This window comes from Symphalangus syndactylus, chromosome 15, assembly GCF_028878055.3.
Source record: "Symphalangus syndactylus isolate Jambi chromosome 15, NHGRI_mSymSyn1-v2.1_pri, whole genome shotgun sequence".
NCBI classification, from domain to species: domain Eukaryota; kingdom Metazoa; phylum Chordata; class Mammalia; order Primates; family Hylobatidae; genus Symphalangus; species Symphalangus syndactylus.
Genome location: NC_072437.2, coordinates 28,580,673 through 28,599,167, shown reverse-complemented (window position 1 = coordinate 28,599,167; position 18,495 = coordinate 28,580,673). Strand labels below are relative to the sequence as shown.

The 18,495-nt window shown below is 40.2% G+C and overlaps 1 long non-coding RNA gene across 1 annotated transcript; it reads left to right on the top strand.

Annotated features, from left to right (window-relative positions):
- Positions 1 to 5,481: 5,481 nt before the first annotated feature.
- On the top strand, positions 5,482 to 18,004 carry LOC129463699 (uncharacterized). The gene is made up of 4 exons (XR_008651285.1): positions 5,482 to 5,512; positions 7,139 to 7,208; positions 16,748 to 16,789; positions 17,845 to 18,004. It is a non-coding gene; the product is annotated as an uncharacterized lncRNA (long non-coding RNA).
- Positions 18,005 to 18,495: the final 491 nt, after the last annotated feature.

Sequence of the window (18,495 nt, the reverse complement as noted above, 5' to 3'; positions counted from 1 at the left end):
GCTAAAGCGTGTGAAAGTGGAGGATGTCAAAGGACACCCGAGGACGTCTAAAAGAAACTCAGCGGGAAAGCTGAGCACTCAGAAGAACCAGGTAACAATGAGACAAAGTGAAAGCAGACTTTCTGCTTATTTAAATTTCTTAAGGCGTTTATTACGAAGAGGGGGAGTGAAAGTTAGTACTCAGAATTTGTTATCACTCACTCTTTAGTGCAGTAAAGCAGTTTTGCCCGTGGTTCCCAGAACAAGGGACTATGGAGTTGGATGCATGGGAGAGAATTGGAAGAGGTTTTTACAAAAGTATACAAAGATGGAGCAAAAATTCCAGTCTGTTTGTTCACTGTGGGCACTAATAAAAGCAGCTCTTGAGCCATTTCAAACAGATGATGAGGCAGATTCAGATGAGGAAGAGGAAGAGGAGGACGAGTATAAAAATCTAACTGCAGATTCCGAACGTGAGGAACAGGACACAGAGGAAATTTAAAGAAAGGATATGTTTTACTAGCCCATCGGTTCCACCTGCTGAATTAAGTGAAAGGCCACCTCCTGTCTACCCTTAATGGGTGAGAAGATGAATTGGCTGCAAAACTTACTGCTCCTGTAGTTGCAACATTAAAACCTGGAGCAATTGGTGGTGCTACACAAAATTCTATTCAAAAGGCTAGAGCCGAGGGAGACCTTGAAGCATGGTAATTCCCTGTAACTATAAGATGCTCTTTTAAGATGCTCTGCTCCCCAATTTCTACTCAGCTTACACCCCCCCCTCCCCCCCGCAATACAATCTTCAAGCCTTGGCTCCTTGCCCAGGGCCTTAGAACTGATAGCCTAGTACTTTAACAGCTGGAACTGGGTCTACAACAACATAATAGATCAGGATGAAAACAAATTCAGCAAATTAAAGGGAGGCGCATATTCCTATAGTGGCAAATGGGGGCAATGAGAAAACGTCCTTCCACTTTGTTTCCAAAATCCATCTATAAAGGAGAAAGAGATATATACAAGTAAAGAAAAAACAGTGTACCCTATTCCTTTAAAAGCCAGGGTAAATTTAAAACCTATAATTGATAATTGGAGGTCTTCTCCATGACCGTATAACACTCCAATACTACCTTGTTCTCAGTGTAAACAAGGGCGGAGTCTGAAAGCACAGACCACTGACAACCAGTAGCCTTCCTATCAAAAATCCTTAACCCAGGAACCCGCGGATGGCCCAAATGCATTCCACTGGTAGCGGCAACTGCTTTGCTAACAGAAGTAGAAAAATAACCTTTAGAGGAAACCTCATTGTGAGCACACCTCAGCAATTCAGAGCTATCCTAAGTAAAAAAAGCAAAAAGGTAGCTTACACACTCAATCTTAAAGTATGGGGCTATTCTGTTAGAAAAAGGTGATTTAACATTAACCACTGAAAATTCCCTTAACCCAGCAGTTTTCCTAACGAGGGATTTAAATCTTAATTACCATACAAAGGTCTAAGCAGACCTAGGAGAAACTCCCTTCAGGACAGGACGATGGATGGTTCCTCCCGGGTGATTGAGGAGAAAAACACAAACACACACACACACACACAGTGGGTATTCAGTAATTGTTAGGGAAACTCTTGTAGAAGAAGAGTTAGGAAAGTTGCCTAATAATTGATCTGCTCAAACGTGCGAGCTGTTTGCACTCAGCCAAGCCTTAAAGTACTCACAGAATCAAAAAACTCTCAATCCTGACTCAAAAGGTTACCTACACCCTCTCTGAAACAAATTTGTGTAAGAACTGTTTATGGGAGTGCATCTTGAAGGGGCAGCTGGGTTGTTATGAAATACTCAGGAACCCAGCCCAGCTGTAGGACTCACCCCTGGGCACAAAGGCAATGTTGGGCACGCTGGTAAAGGACCACTAGAATCCAGCAGCCCGAACCCCTTTCTTTGTGGGCAAGAAAGGTGGGAAAACAGGTGCAGGACTACTACATTGGTGAGCGTAACTAATCCGATAAGCAGAGGTCCATGGGTGGTTATGCACCCTGGAAAGGAATAAGCATTAGGACCATAGAGGACACTCTAGGACTGATGTTCATCGGAAAGTGACTAGGGGTGTTGGCATCCCTATGTTCTTTTTTTCAGATGGGAAATGTTCCCCCCAAGGCAAAAACACCCTTAAGATATATTCTGGAGAAGTCGACCCAGAGTATATGTAACTTTTTCCCTCCCAGACTTGAAGCAAATTAAAATAGACCTAGGTAAATTCTCAGATAACCCTGATGGCTATATTGATGTTTTACAAGGGTTAGGACAATCCTTTGATCTGACATGGAGAGATATAATGTTACTGCTAAATCAGACACTAACCCCAAATGAGAGAAGTGCCACCATAACGGCAGCCCGAGAGTTTGGTGATCTCTGGTGTCTCAGTCAGGTCAATGATAGGATGACAACAGAGCAAAGAGAACTATTCCCCACAGGCCAGCAGGCAGTTCCAGTGTAGATCCTCACCGGGACACAGAGTCAGATCATGGAGATGGGTGCCACAGACATTTGCTAACTTGCATGCTAGAAGGACTAAGGAAAACTAAGAAGAAGCCTATGAATTATTCAATGATGTCCAGTATAACATGGGGAAAGGAAGAAAATCCTGCTGCCTTTCTGGAGAGACTAAGGCAGGCATCCAGGAAGCATAACTCTCTGTCACTTGACTCTATTGAAGGCCAACTAATCTTAAAGGATAAGTTTATCACTCCGTCAGCTGCAGACATTAGAAAAAACTTCAGAAGTCCGCCTTAGGCCCGGAACAAAACTTAGAAACCCTATTGAACTTGGCAACCTCAGTTTTTTATAACAAAGATCAGGAGGAGCAGGCGGAATGGGACAAACGGTATTAAAAAAAAAAAAAAAGAAAGGCCACTGCTTTAGTCATGGCCCTCAGGCAAGCGGACTTTGGAGGCTCTGGAAAAGGGAAAAGCTGGGCAAATCGAATGCCTAATAGGGCTTGCTTCCAGTGCAGTCTACAAGGACACTTTAAAAAAGATTGTCCGAACAGAAATAAGCCGCCCCCCATCCATGCCCCTTATGTCAAGGGAATCACTGGAAGGCCTACTGCTCCAGGGGACGAAGGTCCTCTGAGTCGGAAGCTGATCCAACAGCAGGACTGAGGGTGCCCAGGGCAAGCATCAGCCCATGCCATCACCCTCACAGAGCCCCAGGTATGCTTGACCATTGAGGGCCAGGAGGTTAACTGTCTCCTGGACACTGGCCCGGGCTTCTCAGTCTTACCCGCCTGCCCAGACAACTGTCCTCCAGAACTGTCACTATCCAAGGGGTCCTAGGACAGGCAGTCACTAGATACTTCTCCCAGCCACTAAGTTGTGACTGGGGAACTTTATTCTTTACACATGACTTTCTAATTATGCCTGAAAGCCCCACTCCTTTGTTAGGGAGAGACATCCTAGCAAAAGCAGAGACCATTATTCACTAGAATTAGGAGAAAGAAAAAGGGTAAATATATAGACTCTAAGTATGCTTACCTAGTCCTCCATGCCCATGCAGCAATGTGGAGAGAAAGGAAATGCCTAACTTCTGAGGGAACACCTATCAAACATCAGGAAGCCATTAGACCCCCAAATTCTCCTTACCTCTGAAACTACTTCCTCCAATCCCTGCCTAAAGATAATTTTATAGGGAAGAGGATTTGCTTGTGTCTCTCCAGGTGACAATTAGGTGCCTATGTGGGTGCCCACCAAATATCTGAAGATCACGAGCCACAGCATCTAGTGGACCCACCTGTACAGTGCAAATTGAAGGTTTAAGGATTGCTTTTAAGCCTCGATTTGCTTTCTCTGTGCCTTCTGTTAGAAGAGGCCTGCTTCTAGTTATCAACAGTAAGTTTTACTCCGCGGTAATTAAATGAAGCAGAAGCTGAGTTACAAATGCTTCAGCAATGGCCTGCCTCCTGGCTACAGCCACAAAAGCTTTTGCTTCTGTTTCAGTAGGTTTACTAAGGTGAGGGTGAGGGTAGGCTTGTGTTTTTGCAGAAGATGAACGAACCGTGTGGATGCCCTCAAGATGTGTACGACCACAGAACAGGAGACTGGAGGGACCCATGGATCCCAACCATGGACCGGATTCCCCCAGTATGAGCCATGAGCCAGTTGAATCTGAATGCAAAGATGGGACCTACCGGAGTCACGATGCTTGATGGACCAATGCTTTCTGATTCAGCTCCTCTCTATCCTGAATACAACAGACCTTCATTGCCCCTATTCAGCATGAAGAAGTTACAGAAGACAGACCTTCATCCTTCTGCAACCCCTAGGATTAAGGGTCCTCCTGTAAAAGGGAAAAGGGAAATATGTGGGAAGCATTCAAACCAGAGTGACTCCAGTTTGAATAAGGGCTAAGAAAAATGAAGCTGGATCACCAGCTGGCAATTAAGGGCCGCACAGCCTACAATCGCCTTGCTCAGTTAAAAGAGGCCTCCTTTTATGCTAGTAATAATGATAATAATAATGATACCTTCTCTTTTACAAAAAAGAGAAGGGCGGTGTGTTGGGAAAAAGCTGAGTGTTGGGAAGAAAGCTGAGGCAGGGCTTGCACAACGTCCTCTGGAATATGTCTAGACTTGCTGGCTCCTTGCTTCTAGGCCTCCTAGGCTCTAGATTGATTGTATTCCCATTATCTCAAGTAGCAGAACATGTTCCATATAATGCTAAACCGTCACAGCTGTAGATCATGCACCTGCCATTTTGACCCCCCACATTCTCACCACCTGTTTCTCTGTTGGATTACCAATAAATAGTGTGGGCTCCCAGAGCTCGGGGCCTTCACAGCCTCCACAATCACGATGGCCTCCTGGTCCCACTTCTCAAACTGTCTTTTTCTCAACCCTTTGACTCCACCGGACTTCGTTGCCCCCATGACCTGGTGTTGGGTCTGATCACCCCAACAGGAATCCACTGGAAGCATGGCTTGATGTTTCCTCCGAAGGGTAACTTTGTCTTGGAAGATGTAATTTCCACATGGTGATATTGTGTGGGGCAGAGACATTTCTTCTCAACTGCAGCAATTTGAAGCTCTAATTCAGAAGCAGACACTCTGTTCTTTATTGGATTCAGACTCTCAGGAATCTCTGTTTATAGCTACAACCTGGAGATTCCCCCATCTCTCCACCCTGACACAAAGTTCTAGTCTCAGAAAAGCCTAAATAAATAGTTAAGGAAAAGTTGAAGTGTAGCCTCTCAGCTGTTTGTTTTTCTTCCAGCATTTCTCTGTGATAGATTTTTAAAACCCAAACAAATACAAAAAACCACCCACAGTATTTTTCATTCACTCCAATCAAGGGATGAAGCCTACTTCTCTGCCATTGGAATCTAGGTGTGGCCATGTGACTTACTATGGTTAGTGAGGCCTAAACAAATGCAGTTCAAGCAGAGTGTGGCCAGTGTTTGCACCTTGGAGCTCACTTTCTTTGCTGCTGGGACTTCTTTTGTCATCCCGTGAATTGGCCCAGGCTGGCCTCCTGGAGTATGACAGACCAGGTAAGCAAGGCATGCCAAGTCTGTTGAACCAGCTAAGACCACAGACACATGAGTGGGGCCCTCCTACACGATCCAGTCTTACCAAGCTGGCTCATATCAGAACTGCCCAGCTGACCTACAGAATTATTGGGGAAAAGTTGCTGTTTTAGTTCACCAACATTTGAAGTGGTTTGTTATGCAGCAAAAGCAAACCAAAATATTTTATGTAGTTCCCATATAATATAAAGCTGCAGAATAAAATACTGTTTAATAGGGGTTACTCACACGAGTAAGTACTTTAAAAGCAACACGGCTTAATGTTTTGTCATTTTCTTAGGGAAAAAAATTATGCAAATTTAATATATGGTGTCCTGGCGAGTAAGTAAAGCAGGTGATGGATTATGTGGCAGCACATATTCACCTATGAAAACACTTGATTATGTATATTATATAGTAACTATTTCTTACATTTATTGGTATCATCAGTTTCAGAATAAAGAATGGGATGAGGGCTGATTGTTTGTTTGTTTTTAACTTACTTATCTTGGAAAATACTACCCAAGAAAACACATTTTCCTTGAAATAGGAAAGAGCATTCCACTGGATTTTACTCCTGTTTCCATAGACACAATCATGTGGGTTATGATGTGTCCAACAGGGCTTCTGTGCAGGAACAGCTTTTCTTATGTTTTACTTTAGCAACATGGGTCAGTGACTCACAGAAGAAATGTGGTTTCCTTCTGAGGAGGAGAAAGAATCAGGGTTCCAGACTGGATGGTATGTCTAGTAGATATGCACGTGGATTTTACTGTTCAAAATTAAAGCATTGGGTCAGTGTTCAAAGGATTGGCATTGAGTTATTTATGGCTCACCTCACTGATACTAAGCACACCCTTGCCTTTCTGATCACACTTGCTGAGTTATTGCCATGAGGTTGTGTGAGCTTGGCACACCAAACTGCTTGACTCTCTAATATGCTATAAAAACTTATAGCCACATGGCAGCAGGCACACTTCCCTTTACATTATCCAACAGATATGGACCAAAATTAGAAAATTGAGACATTTGGCTTTTTTTCCCCCTAGAACAGGGATTTATTTAGAAACTCTTATCTGAAGACACTCACTTTTGAAATGCTGAGGAAATTGCAAACAATTTATCACACAGAAATATTTGGAAGCATCCACATCAAAAGTGTCCCTTTCTAGTTTATAACTGAAAATCAAATAATGATCAACAACGGTATTGATTTCTTCCTAGGCAATCTTCTTTTGAATGGCTAATTCATTAAAGAACCATTTAAACTGATAAGGTCCATAATTTTCATGGTCACAGATCTTCAAGGAGAAAATATTATTTTTAAAAATGTTCTAATATGGTAATAGACTAATGTCACTTAAAAATATTGAAAAACCTGTATGAATCAACAAACAAGCAAGATTGGGAAATTTTTGAACTTGCACTTTTGTGTGTGTAAAATATGTATAAATATGTATACATAATGTATATACAGTGTCTATTTCTAATCTTTGGGCATTAGTTAATTTCAGAGTGAGGAATTTTGGAGACAGAGTATTGTCATTTCTTGTCTGTTTATTAGGTTATTTTTCTTGGAAAATACTATACAAGATAAACCTTTCTTCCTAGAAATAAGGAAAAAAACAACTGACTGGATTTTCTTTGTTTCTACAGATGCAAGAGCCAAATGACTTTTGAGGTAAGATACAAACACTTGTTTTTATTTTTTTAAATTGTGTTTTAAATTCAGCGGGGTACATGTATTTATTTGTTACATGGGTATTACATACATAATGCTGGGGATTGGGCTTCTAGTATACCCATCACCCAAATATTGATTGCACCCCACTATTACTGGATTGCTATCAATCTGTTTTCTTAGGTCTAATAGTATTTGTTTTATGGATCTAGGTGCTCTGGTATTTGGTGCGTGTATATTTAGGATAGCTAAGTCTTGTTGTATTGAACCTTTATCATTATATAATGCTTTTCTTTGTCCTTGTACTGTTGTTAGTTTGAAGTCTGTTTTATCTGATATGTGAATGGCTACTCCTGCTCACTTTTGTTTTTTATTTGCATCATAACATCTTTTTCTATCCTTTTTCTTTGAGTCTCCATGTATCTTTAGCCAGTACATGCATCTCTTGTAGATAGCACATGGTTTGGTCTTGTCTTTTTAATCCAATTTGCCACTTTATCTTTTAAACAGGGCATTTAGGCCCTTTATATTCAAGGTTAATATTGACATGTGAGGTTCTGTTACTGTTGTAGTGTTATTAGCTAGGTGTTCTGTAGTTTTGATTGTGTTTGGAGTTTTTCGTTGCTTTATAGCATCTCTGACCTTTGTATTTTTAGTAGAGATGGGGATTCATCATGTTGGCCAGACTGGTCTCAAACTCCTGACCTCAAATGATCCACCTGCCCTTCAGCCTCCCAAAGTGCTGGGATTACAGGCATGAGCCACCACACCTGGCCATCATATGTATGATTTCCTGATGGTAAAAATTGTCCTTTTGTTTCCATATTTAGAACTCCTTTGATCATTTCTTATAGGTTCAGTCTAGTGGTGACAAATTCTCTCAGCATTTCCTTGTCTGAGGAAGACTATTTCTCCTTCATTTATGAAGCTTATCTTGGCAAGATATAACATTCTAAAATTTTGGCATGTTTTTTCTTTAAAGGGGCAAAAAGTAGGCCACCAATCTCTTCTGACTTGTAGGACTTCTGCGAAAAGTCTGCTGTTAGTCTGCTTGGTTTTCCTTTATAGGTGATTTGACCTTTTTCTCCAGCTCTCTTTAAGATTTTTTTCTTTAGCATTATTTTTGGGCCTCTCTAGCAAGATTAGGGAGATTTATCTAAATTATTCCCTCAAATAATTATTCTCTCAAATAGTTGTTTACTTTTACTTCTCTCTCAGGAATGCCAATAAGTCAAAGGTTTGGTCACTTTACATAATCCCATATTCCTTGAAGTCTTTGGCAAACACTTGTTTTTAAAAGGCATAAAAGTCTTCACTGTGACCTGCAGAAGGTATTCTTATCCTGTCATCTAGAAAAACAAATATGTACATTTGAATTCATTTTATTTTGTCTTGCCTTAATCTTTTTCCTTATCTTAAAATGTTGTTCACCCATTGCTTTCTCATCTACACCCTTCTTTTTATTCTATTGTGACCAATACTGGTGTCATTGTGTAGCATGATTTTAAGCTTCCTCAAAGTTTAAAGATTTTCACTTAACATGGAAACATTTAAAACAATAATACTTACTATTGACATTTTTCAGTGCAAACATAACTAACCTAACAATATCACTGACAAAAATTCTACTACTACTACTGACACTGTCAGTAGAATAAGAAGAAAAGCCACAGACTAGGGGAACATATTTGCACAAGACATGTCTGATAAAGGACTGTTCTCCAGAATATACAAAGAAATCTTAGAAGTCAACAATAAAAAAATAAACAACCTGATCTTTTAAATGAGCAAAAGGCCTGAACATACATATCACCAAAGAAAATATACAGAAGGCAAATAAGCATCTGAAAGGATGCTCCACATCATGCATCATTAGGGAAATGCAAACGACAATGGGATAGGATACCACTACATGCCTGTTAGCGTGGCCAGCATCCAAAACATTGACAACACCAATGCTGGGGAGGATGTGAAGCCATAAAAATTCTCATTTGTTGCTGGTAGAAATTGACATTAGTCAATCAACATCAGGAGAATGTTCTTTTCTGGGAATTTAAGCTGAAGATAATTCCTAAAGGATAAGCCATATGAATATTTTAGAGCCCTAAATGTACTTTGCAACATTCTTTATTATAAGAAAAACAAAATCCTAAACATCCAAAAATTGGAAAATGTGATTAAGTAGATTTTGATATGTGACAGACTGGTATACAATGATTAAAATATAAATCTAAAAACGGTGTATCATTTAGAATGTTTACAATATAAAGCTAAGATAAAATTCAGATTTCAATGCAGCATCTGCACGATGTTTACATCTGTGTCAAATTATATGTGTATGTCTTCAAGAACTGGAAACAATCTGAAAAACATAAATCAGAGCAGAATAGTGAGATGTTGAGACATGAATGCTTTTAAAAGTTCTTTTATTATTGGGATGTTTACTATCAATGTTTAAAACTTGTATCTACTTTCCTTAATAAACTGATACTGTAATTGAGATAAAAGTAGCTGATAAAAATCTTAGTCCATAAGGTCCCATGATCAACAAATATAAATTTATTTTCCTGTATATAAAAATTAGTTTCTTTTGGGGGCCCCATTCTCTTGAATCTCAATCAGTCCTGGGTGTTGCTTGTGATTTCTTGGAGGCACACCATTTTTTTTTTATCTTTGTGTTGTAGTCCCAGGTGATTATCTCCTCCTTCCTTATCTTGATCAGTTGGATTCTTTGATCATCCGTTCTCTTAGAAATATTGGCACAACTCAACCAGCGCGGTGGCTCACGCCTGTAATCCTAGCACTTTGGGAGGCCAAGGCAGGTGGATTACCTGAGCTCAGGAATTCAAGACAAGCCTGGGCAACAAGGTGAAACCCTGCCTCTACTAAAATACAAAGTATTAGCCTGGTGTGGTGGTGCACACCTGTAATCCCAGCTACTCAGGAGGCTGAGGCAGGAGAATCGCTTGAACCCAGGAGGCGGAAGTTGCAGTGAGCCGAGATCGTGCCGCTGCACTCCAGCCTGGGTGACAGAGCGAGACTCTGTCTCCCGCCACCATCCCCCACTCACCCCCCCAAAAAAAAATATTGACACAACTCAGGCCTGGTGCGGTGGCTCACGCCTGTAATCCCAGCACTTGGGGAGGCTGAGGTGGGCAGATCACGAGGTCTGGAGATTGTGACCATCCTGGCTAAGCTGGTGAAACCCCGTCTCTACTAAAAATACAAAAAAATTAGCCAGGCATGGTGGTGGGTGCCTGTAGTCCCAGCTACTCGGGAGGCTGAGGCAGGAGAATGGTGTGAACCCAGGAGGCAGAGCTTGCAGTGAGCCAAGATTGTGTTACTGCACTCCAGCCTGGGTGACAGAGTGAGAACCCGTCTTAAAAATATATATATTGGCAAAACCCGGATGGGCATGGTGGCTCACACCTGTAATTCCAACACTTTGGGAGGCCGAGGCGGGTAGATCACCTGAGATCAGGGGTTCGAGACCAGCCTGGCCAACATGGTGAAATCCCGTCTCTACTAAAAATACAGAAAGTTAGCCCGGCATGGTGGTGGTTGCCTGTAATCCCAGCTACTCGGGAGGCTGAGGCAGGAGAATCGCTTGAACCTGAGAGGTGGAGGTTGCAGTGAGCAGAGATAGTGCCATTATACTCCAGCCTGGGTAACAAGAGCAACTCTGTCTTAAAAAGAAAAACAAAAGGAAAAAGAAATATTGGCACAACTCTCAGACATGGGAACCCACATATCTATGCTCATCTGGGCTACAGTTTAAATTCTGGTTGCTTTCCCCTTTAGGCACATAGGATCATGCAGAGCTAAAAGGGAGTGGTCAAAACTCTGAAAAACTCTTTCTTATCTTCCTTAGTAGAAATCCCTAAACAATTCTTTTGCCAATGGTTATACCTGCTGCCTAAAACTCTAAGGTCTTGGTGCCCCACAACCAAGTTTTACTTTGAAAATGGTATGTGGTTCACTTATCACCCAGATTTCCATCCTCACAAGAAATTTGATCATGCTTCCTACCCCAGCCTTGGAGTAGATAGCAAAATGGAGAGAGAGAATAAGTGTGAAGGAGAGAGAGAAAGGAAATTTAGCAAAATACTGAGTTGATGATCCTAAGTGAAGGCTATATATTTATTAATTGTATAATTTTTCAAGCTTTTTTGTCATTTTTCAAAATAAACTGTTGCAAAAGCAAGAAAGAATGGAATAGCTGAATTGGAAGTCAACAGTATAGACTTGTCTTTTATGGAATTTTGGTATGATAGAGGAGAGAATTAGGATCGTGAATGGGACAGAAGGGAAGTGTATAATTTCTTGCTCTTTATGTTAAAAAAAAATCTAGTCTGGGAATGGTGGCTCACGCCAGTAATCCCAACACTTTGGGAGGCCGAGGGGGGGCAGATCACTTGAGGCCAGTAGTTTGAGACCAGCCTGGCCAACATGGAGAAACCCTGTCTCTACTAAAAATACAAAAATTAGCCAGTTGTGGTGGTGTACACCTGTAATCCCAGTTACTTGGGAGGCTGAGGCAGGAGAATCATTTGAACCCAGGAGATAGAGTTTGCAGTGAGCTGAGATCATGCCACTGCACTCTAGCTTGTGTGACAAAGTGAGATCCTGTCTCAAAAACAAACAAAAAAAACCAGAAAACCAAACAGGTTATTTATACACACATCTATAACTTCAACTACATATTAACATTTGCAAACACTTGGAAAAATTTCTACCTCAGAAGTGGCTTTTGTTTTATTGTGTCCCCGTAACTTTTTTCCTTTCATTTAAAAATATTCTACCATGGTAATAAAGACAGAGTGGTACTGGCAAAAGTAAAGAAAAATAGATCAATGGAACATAATAGACAGCTAAGAGATAGACCCACATAATATATAGGTAACTGATATTTGACAAAGGAGCAAAGGCAATACGGCGAAGAAAAATCTTTTCGACAAGTGATGATGGACCAATTGGACATCCATATGAAAAAAATGGATCTAGAAACAGACCTTACACCCTTCACAAAAATGAACTCAAAATGGGTTATAGATTTAAAGGTAAAACACAAAACTAGAAGATAATGAGCAAAAAGCTGGATGGCCTCATTTATGGCATGATGTTTTAGATAAAACACCAAGTGTACAACCTGTAAAAAAAAAAAAAAAAAAGATAAGCTGGACTTTACTCAAATTAAAAACTTCTGCTCTGTGAAAGACACTGTCAGTAGAATAAGAAGAAAAGCCACAGACTAGGGGAACATATTTGCACAAGACATGTCTGATAAAGGACTGTTCTCCAGAATATACAAAGAAATCTTAGAAGTCAACAATAAAAAAATAAACAACCTGATTTTTTAAATGAGCAAAAGGCCTGAACATACATATCACCAAAGAAAATATACAGAAGGCAAATAAGCATCTGAAAGGATGCTCCACCTCGTGCATCATTAGGGAAATGCAAACGACAATGGGATAGGATACCACTACATGCCTGTTAGCGTGGCCAACGTCCAAAACATTGACAACACCAATGCTGGGGAGGACGTGGAGCCATAAAAATTCTCATTTGTTGCTGTTAGAAATGCAAAATGGTACAGACACTTTGGAAGACAGTTTAGCAGTTTCTCACAAAACTAAACTCACTCTTATCATATGACACAGGAATCCTGCTCTTCAGTATGCACCCAAGTGAGCTGAAAAATTACGTCCACACAAAAACCTGCACAATGATGTTTCTAGCAGCTTTATGTATCATCGTCAAAACAGGGAAGCAACCGAGATATCCTTTGGTAGATGGGTGGATCAGTAAACTGTGGTATATCCAGACAATGGAATATTACTCAGTGCGAAAAAGAAATGAGCTATCAAGCCGTGAATAGGCATGGAGGAAACAGAAATCCATATTACTGAGTGAAAGAAGCTGACTGGAAAAGGTATGATTCCAACTATGTGGCATTCTAGGGAAAAAAAAAAAAACACTATGAGGACAGTAAAAAGGTCAGTGGTTGCCAGGGGATAGAGGGAGGGAGGGATGATTAAATAGAACACAAAGTTTTTAGTACATTGAAACTATTCTATATGATACACCATGGTGGATATATGTCATTAGACATTTTCAAAGTCGATAAAATATACAGCACTAGTATTCCGAGAACCAAGCCAGGTCCAGCCGCATTTTCTCCAGGCCCAATAATGAGAAGCAGACAAACTAGGAAAGAAGGGAATTTATTGCTGTAACCGGATACAGGGAGAAGGCCGGAGATAACTAATTCCACCAGACCAATTCAAAGTGTTACAATTTTCTTAGCGCTTATATAGGTTAGGGTTGTGTGCCTACCTGCAGCATAGCATTCGCCTGTCTATAGGTAACTAATGTTGTTTTAACTAGAGGGTCAGAGGCCAAAAAATGGTTGCTAAATCCAATTAAGCTGTGAGGGCCCCAGTACCTTCAAGGCCTGTCTACTGGGGTACCGGAGTGATTATTTCTAATTCATCTTCTTTACAGCTTGGTCCAGAGAGCTGCCTTAGACTCTACAATGAGTCTATTCAAACAGCTGCCTCTGTTACCTTGACTCATCTCAGATTTTTGTCAACCTGAGAAAGGTCCTGGCACTATGAATTTAAGACTGTCTATTATTTTGGCTTGCTCCTGTTTAGGGAGAAGCCCATTCAAGGCTCCTACTATTTTATTTCTAGCTTTGATGTCTGGGCACTGATTTCCTAGGTTTAACTATTTGCTCAATGTCAAGGCAGTGCTGTGGAAATTTGTCTGTGTAACTGAAGTGCTATGTGGGCCTGTGTGACTGTCATACAGGCCTGTCTGTGTGATTGTCAGGGAGAATTGGCCTGGCACACTAGGAGTGAACACCGGGGTGTAAACTATGGATTGGGGTGATAATGATGGACTTGGGGTGATAATGATTGTCAGTGTAGGTTCACCGTTTGCAACAAATGTACCACTGAGGGGCAGGATGTTGAGAGTGAGGGAGGCTGGGCCTGCACGTGGAGGGGTTCTGGGAGTATACAGGAACCCTCTATACTTTCTGCTCCATTTTGCTATGAACTTAACACTGCTCCAAAAATAAAATATATTTAAAAGGGCAAAAATTCTAAAATTAGGGCAAATAGAAGCTTGAGGAATAAAATAAGAACTAGTTGTAAGAATTAGTGAGCTGGTAGAAGTCACTAAATGCCACTTGTCCAATTTTTTTTTTTTTTTTTTTTTTTTGAGATGGAGTCTCGCTCTGTCATGCAGGCTGGAGTACAATGGCACGATCTTGGCTCACTGCAACCTCTCCCTCCTGGGTTCAAGCAGTTCTCCTGCCTCAGCCTCCCGAGTAGCTGGGATTACAGATGCCTGCCACTATACTTGGCTAATTTTTTGTATTTTTAGTAGAGACGGGGTTTTGCCATGTTGGCCAGGCTGGTCTTGAACTCCTGACCTCAAGTGATCTGCCTGCCTTGGCCTCCCAAAGTGCTGGGATTACAGACATGAGCCACTGTGCCCCACTAACTTGTTCTATTTTAATAAAAGATTTTCTATATTTTCATGAAAAAATCTTTCTTTAAATCCTAATTCACAGTAAATACATTTTTATTTTTGCTTGCCCACTAAATATTAAAAATTGGGATGTTTTTAAGAATTATATTGAAAATATTTTCTATATCTTTTGTTTGCCTAAATGTCTGTGGTCAGGATCTTTGTTGTAGTTAAACCTATTTAACTTCTTCCTCAGTGACTAAATGAAAGAATAAAAACATTCTCATTATTCTCTGATCCAATAAGCCTATGAATGTTGTGTCACTTTAATGGGCCAAATATTTGGAATAAAATCTCGTGACTGTAGAAATGAGATATAGATTTGATGGAAAATAAATTGCTTATGAACAAACAACGACATGAACTTTTATGTAAAAATGTGAACATATACAAATTTACTGCATACTAAGTTTATCATTGAGAAGGCTGATTCATAGACTCATAGGCGGTGCAATTGTGGTGAAGAATGAAACATTCTACTGAGGTCACAGTATTGCTAATGGCAGCTTTCTGGTAACCTGTGATACCCCGGTCCCCTCAGCTAAATTCATCTTGTCCATTCTTAATGACAGGGAACACTAGGATTTATTTTACTTTGTGTTAAAGCCTGTGTGCCTTTCTAAAAGGCCTCTTTTCTATAGAAAAGTCTTGGCCATGCCTGAAGGTATTAACTATAGCAGACCTCCAGGGATAAGAAACACTTGTTCAGCTCTAATTATTTTATCAGATGTCAGCCTCGCTGCCTAAATGCCTAAATTCTAAAGCAAGTCAGTTGCCTTTCAATCAACAAGACAGAACCATCTACACCTGACAGATCCCCATCAGAAAACCCATGGAGACAATTGCTTCTCCAGAAGGATCAGAACAGGCTAGTTTTTTATTTCCTGAGACTCTCTAACTTTCACCTTTTTTCATTCTGATCATAAGAAAAAGATACGCATGTGCTATATTACATTAACTCTTCCAGTGTAGCAATGTGTTCTCAGAACTACAATTTAATATTTCACCTGGTAATCACAGCACTTTGGGAGGCCAAGGTGAGAGGATCACTTGAGGCCAGGAGTTCAAGAGCAGCCTGGGCAATATAGTGAGACCTCATCTCTATTTATTTTTTTTTTAAATGTACTTTGCCTTGTATCTGGAGAAGTGTGTGAAATAATGTTACCTTAGACATTGCTTCATTTGTTGTTAATATATCAAGAGAGTTTGTTATGAACTTCTATCCTGCCACGTGAGAAATTCTTCTGAGTTCAGAACTGGGACATGTTGGCCATTTCTAGTAATTTAGCATTCTATATCAAATGATAGTTATTTAACTCAGCACCATTGTCTTTTCACCCTGGCTGCCAGGAAGCTAAGTGATTTTTATGGCCATAGCTTCATTAGCCTTCTCCGCTTGTCATTCTGCCCTTGTTTTCATTTTACAAAAATTCACTTTATCTCTCCAATATGACAAAACACTTTACAAACTCAAAGGCAATAAATCCCAGGCATGTTTGCTGAGCAGTTATGATGTGGTCATCCATGGCACTGAATGAGAACAAAAGTCAGATTCAAGATCCTGATGGAGGGTCTTGGAGACTCACAGCAAGTCAGACACCCAAGCTACAACTGTCAGAAAATTAAGTACATAGAATAACAGAAATAGATACAAGTTGCGTGGGAATAGAGATGGAAAATATCTGTGTTTTGTTAGAGGAGAACTAGAAGACTTCACAAGAATGTGAACTCTTAACCTGGGTCTGGAAGGATGAGTAGGACATCGCAAGAAAGTATGTTTGTAATGTACAATGGGTCCTGAATCCCAGGATACAAACCCAAGATATATAAAACTTATTATCTTTTTTCTGTAACCAAATGCATCTCATTTGACCCTGGTACTATGGTTTAATCTGAGTAAGTTGGTCTCTATCCTATGAGCCCATGAAATGTTCATTTGATTTAGGGAGTTCGAGAAAATGGTGGTTCTGATTCATTTAATATTCTTTTAAATATAGTGTTTCCTGCCTGGATGTTGACTTTTGAAGCTCAGATATTAGGTATTTGATTCTTTTAATTCTCTTTGTATTTTTGATGTGTCATCCCTTGCCAGAGGTAATAACAGGAAGATAAAATACAGAAAAAGGGGAAACCAGGTATTATTGTGCCCAGCATTGAGTGCCATAAGAAAACAACATCCCTTAGTTGAGAGAGGCCTCAGTGGCAAGGGACCTTAGATATTATATCTATCAAGCTCCTTCACCCTCGTTTTATGGAGTAGAAAATTGATGCTAAGAAAGGCAGAGTGATGCTCCCGACATTATCCTGGTCAGTTGGAATTGTGGGCTGCACTTTTTTTTTCTTTTTTTTTTGAGATGAAGTCTCACTCTGTCGCCCAGGCTGGAGTGCAGTGGTGCAATCTCGGCTCACTGCAACCTCTGCCTCCTGGGTTCAAGCGATTCTCCTGCCTCGGCCTCCAGAGTAGCTGGGACTATAGGCGCGTGACACCGTGCCCAGCTATTTTTCGTATTTTTAGTAGAAACGGGGTTTCCCCATATTTGTCAGGCTGGTCTTGAACTCCTGACCTCGTGATCCACCTGCCTCAGCCTCCCAAAGTGCTGGGATTACAGGCGTGAACCACCGCCCCCAGCCTGTGGACTGCACTTTTAACCCCAGCCTCAGCAGTAGTCCAGATCTCTTCAATATTTCTTTAATCTGCGGCACTAAAGAATTGCCAAAGGAGTTTGTTACAACGTATCAATGATGCATCATATTTCAGGGCTTTGTTGTCAGAGATTCAAATACAGAATGCGTTTTTACCAAGCTCTTCAGGTGAGACTAATGCAAAGGACCTGCCCTTTCAAGTACACAGAGTGAAAGTCTGAACTCCATAAGGGCAGAAGCCGATTTTTATTAATCTTTTTATGCCCAGTGCCTACATAGCACATATTGTATAGAAAATGTGTAACGTTGAATGCATGCAAACTATATTTCTAAAAATACACACCACCTTCGTTTGTTGTTTGTTTCTAGCAAAAGCACTGGCAAATTTGTTCTTTACTGGAATATTTTGAATGTTATCTTCGAATTGTTATGTTTCTGCATTTCTTTATAGATCAGGCTTCTCAATACAAACAAGCTTTTCGACACAAAAAGCCATCAGCCTCAACAAAATCCCAGGAAGCAGAATTCAAGCAGTGAAGGATAATGTTTTGTTTAAGTTGTCAGTGTTCACCCTTCAAAAATGTAAGATATAATTCCAAATCAAAATCCAAGTTGCTTTTTTTTTTTTCGGTATTTTGTGATTTATTGTAGCATTGCCTTTATTCGTGAGGAAAATATATTGAAGAATTTTTCTCATTAAATATGTAACTATGAAATATTTAGGTCAACAAAATGAATTTCTCTATATTTTATGAACAAAATATCCTAGAAAAGAGAGACTTTTTAAATAAATGAAGATTAGTGAGGATAATTATTTCACATATAAAAATTACATTTATTGGCTTCTAAGACCTAATCTACTCAATAAAATAAGTCATGATACCTTAATAACTGAGGAAAATAGACATAAGTAAAAAAAAAAAAACACAAGGAAAGAAGTCTACATGTAAGTATTCTGAGGTCAGGACTTTTTCAACTTTATCACAAAACTCACAGGGCGGATAAATAGTGTTTCCACATTTTATAAAGGTTTCAAGGAAGCCTCAGTATAATCAACCCCTAACATATTATCTTCTAGATAGCCAAGTTCTGTAGCTCACGA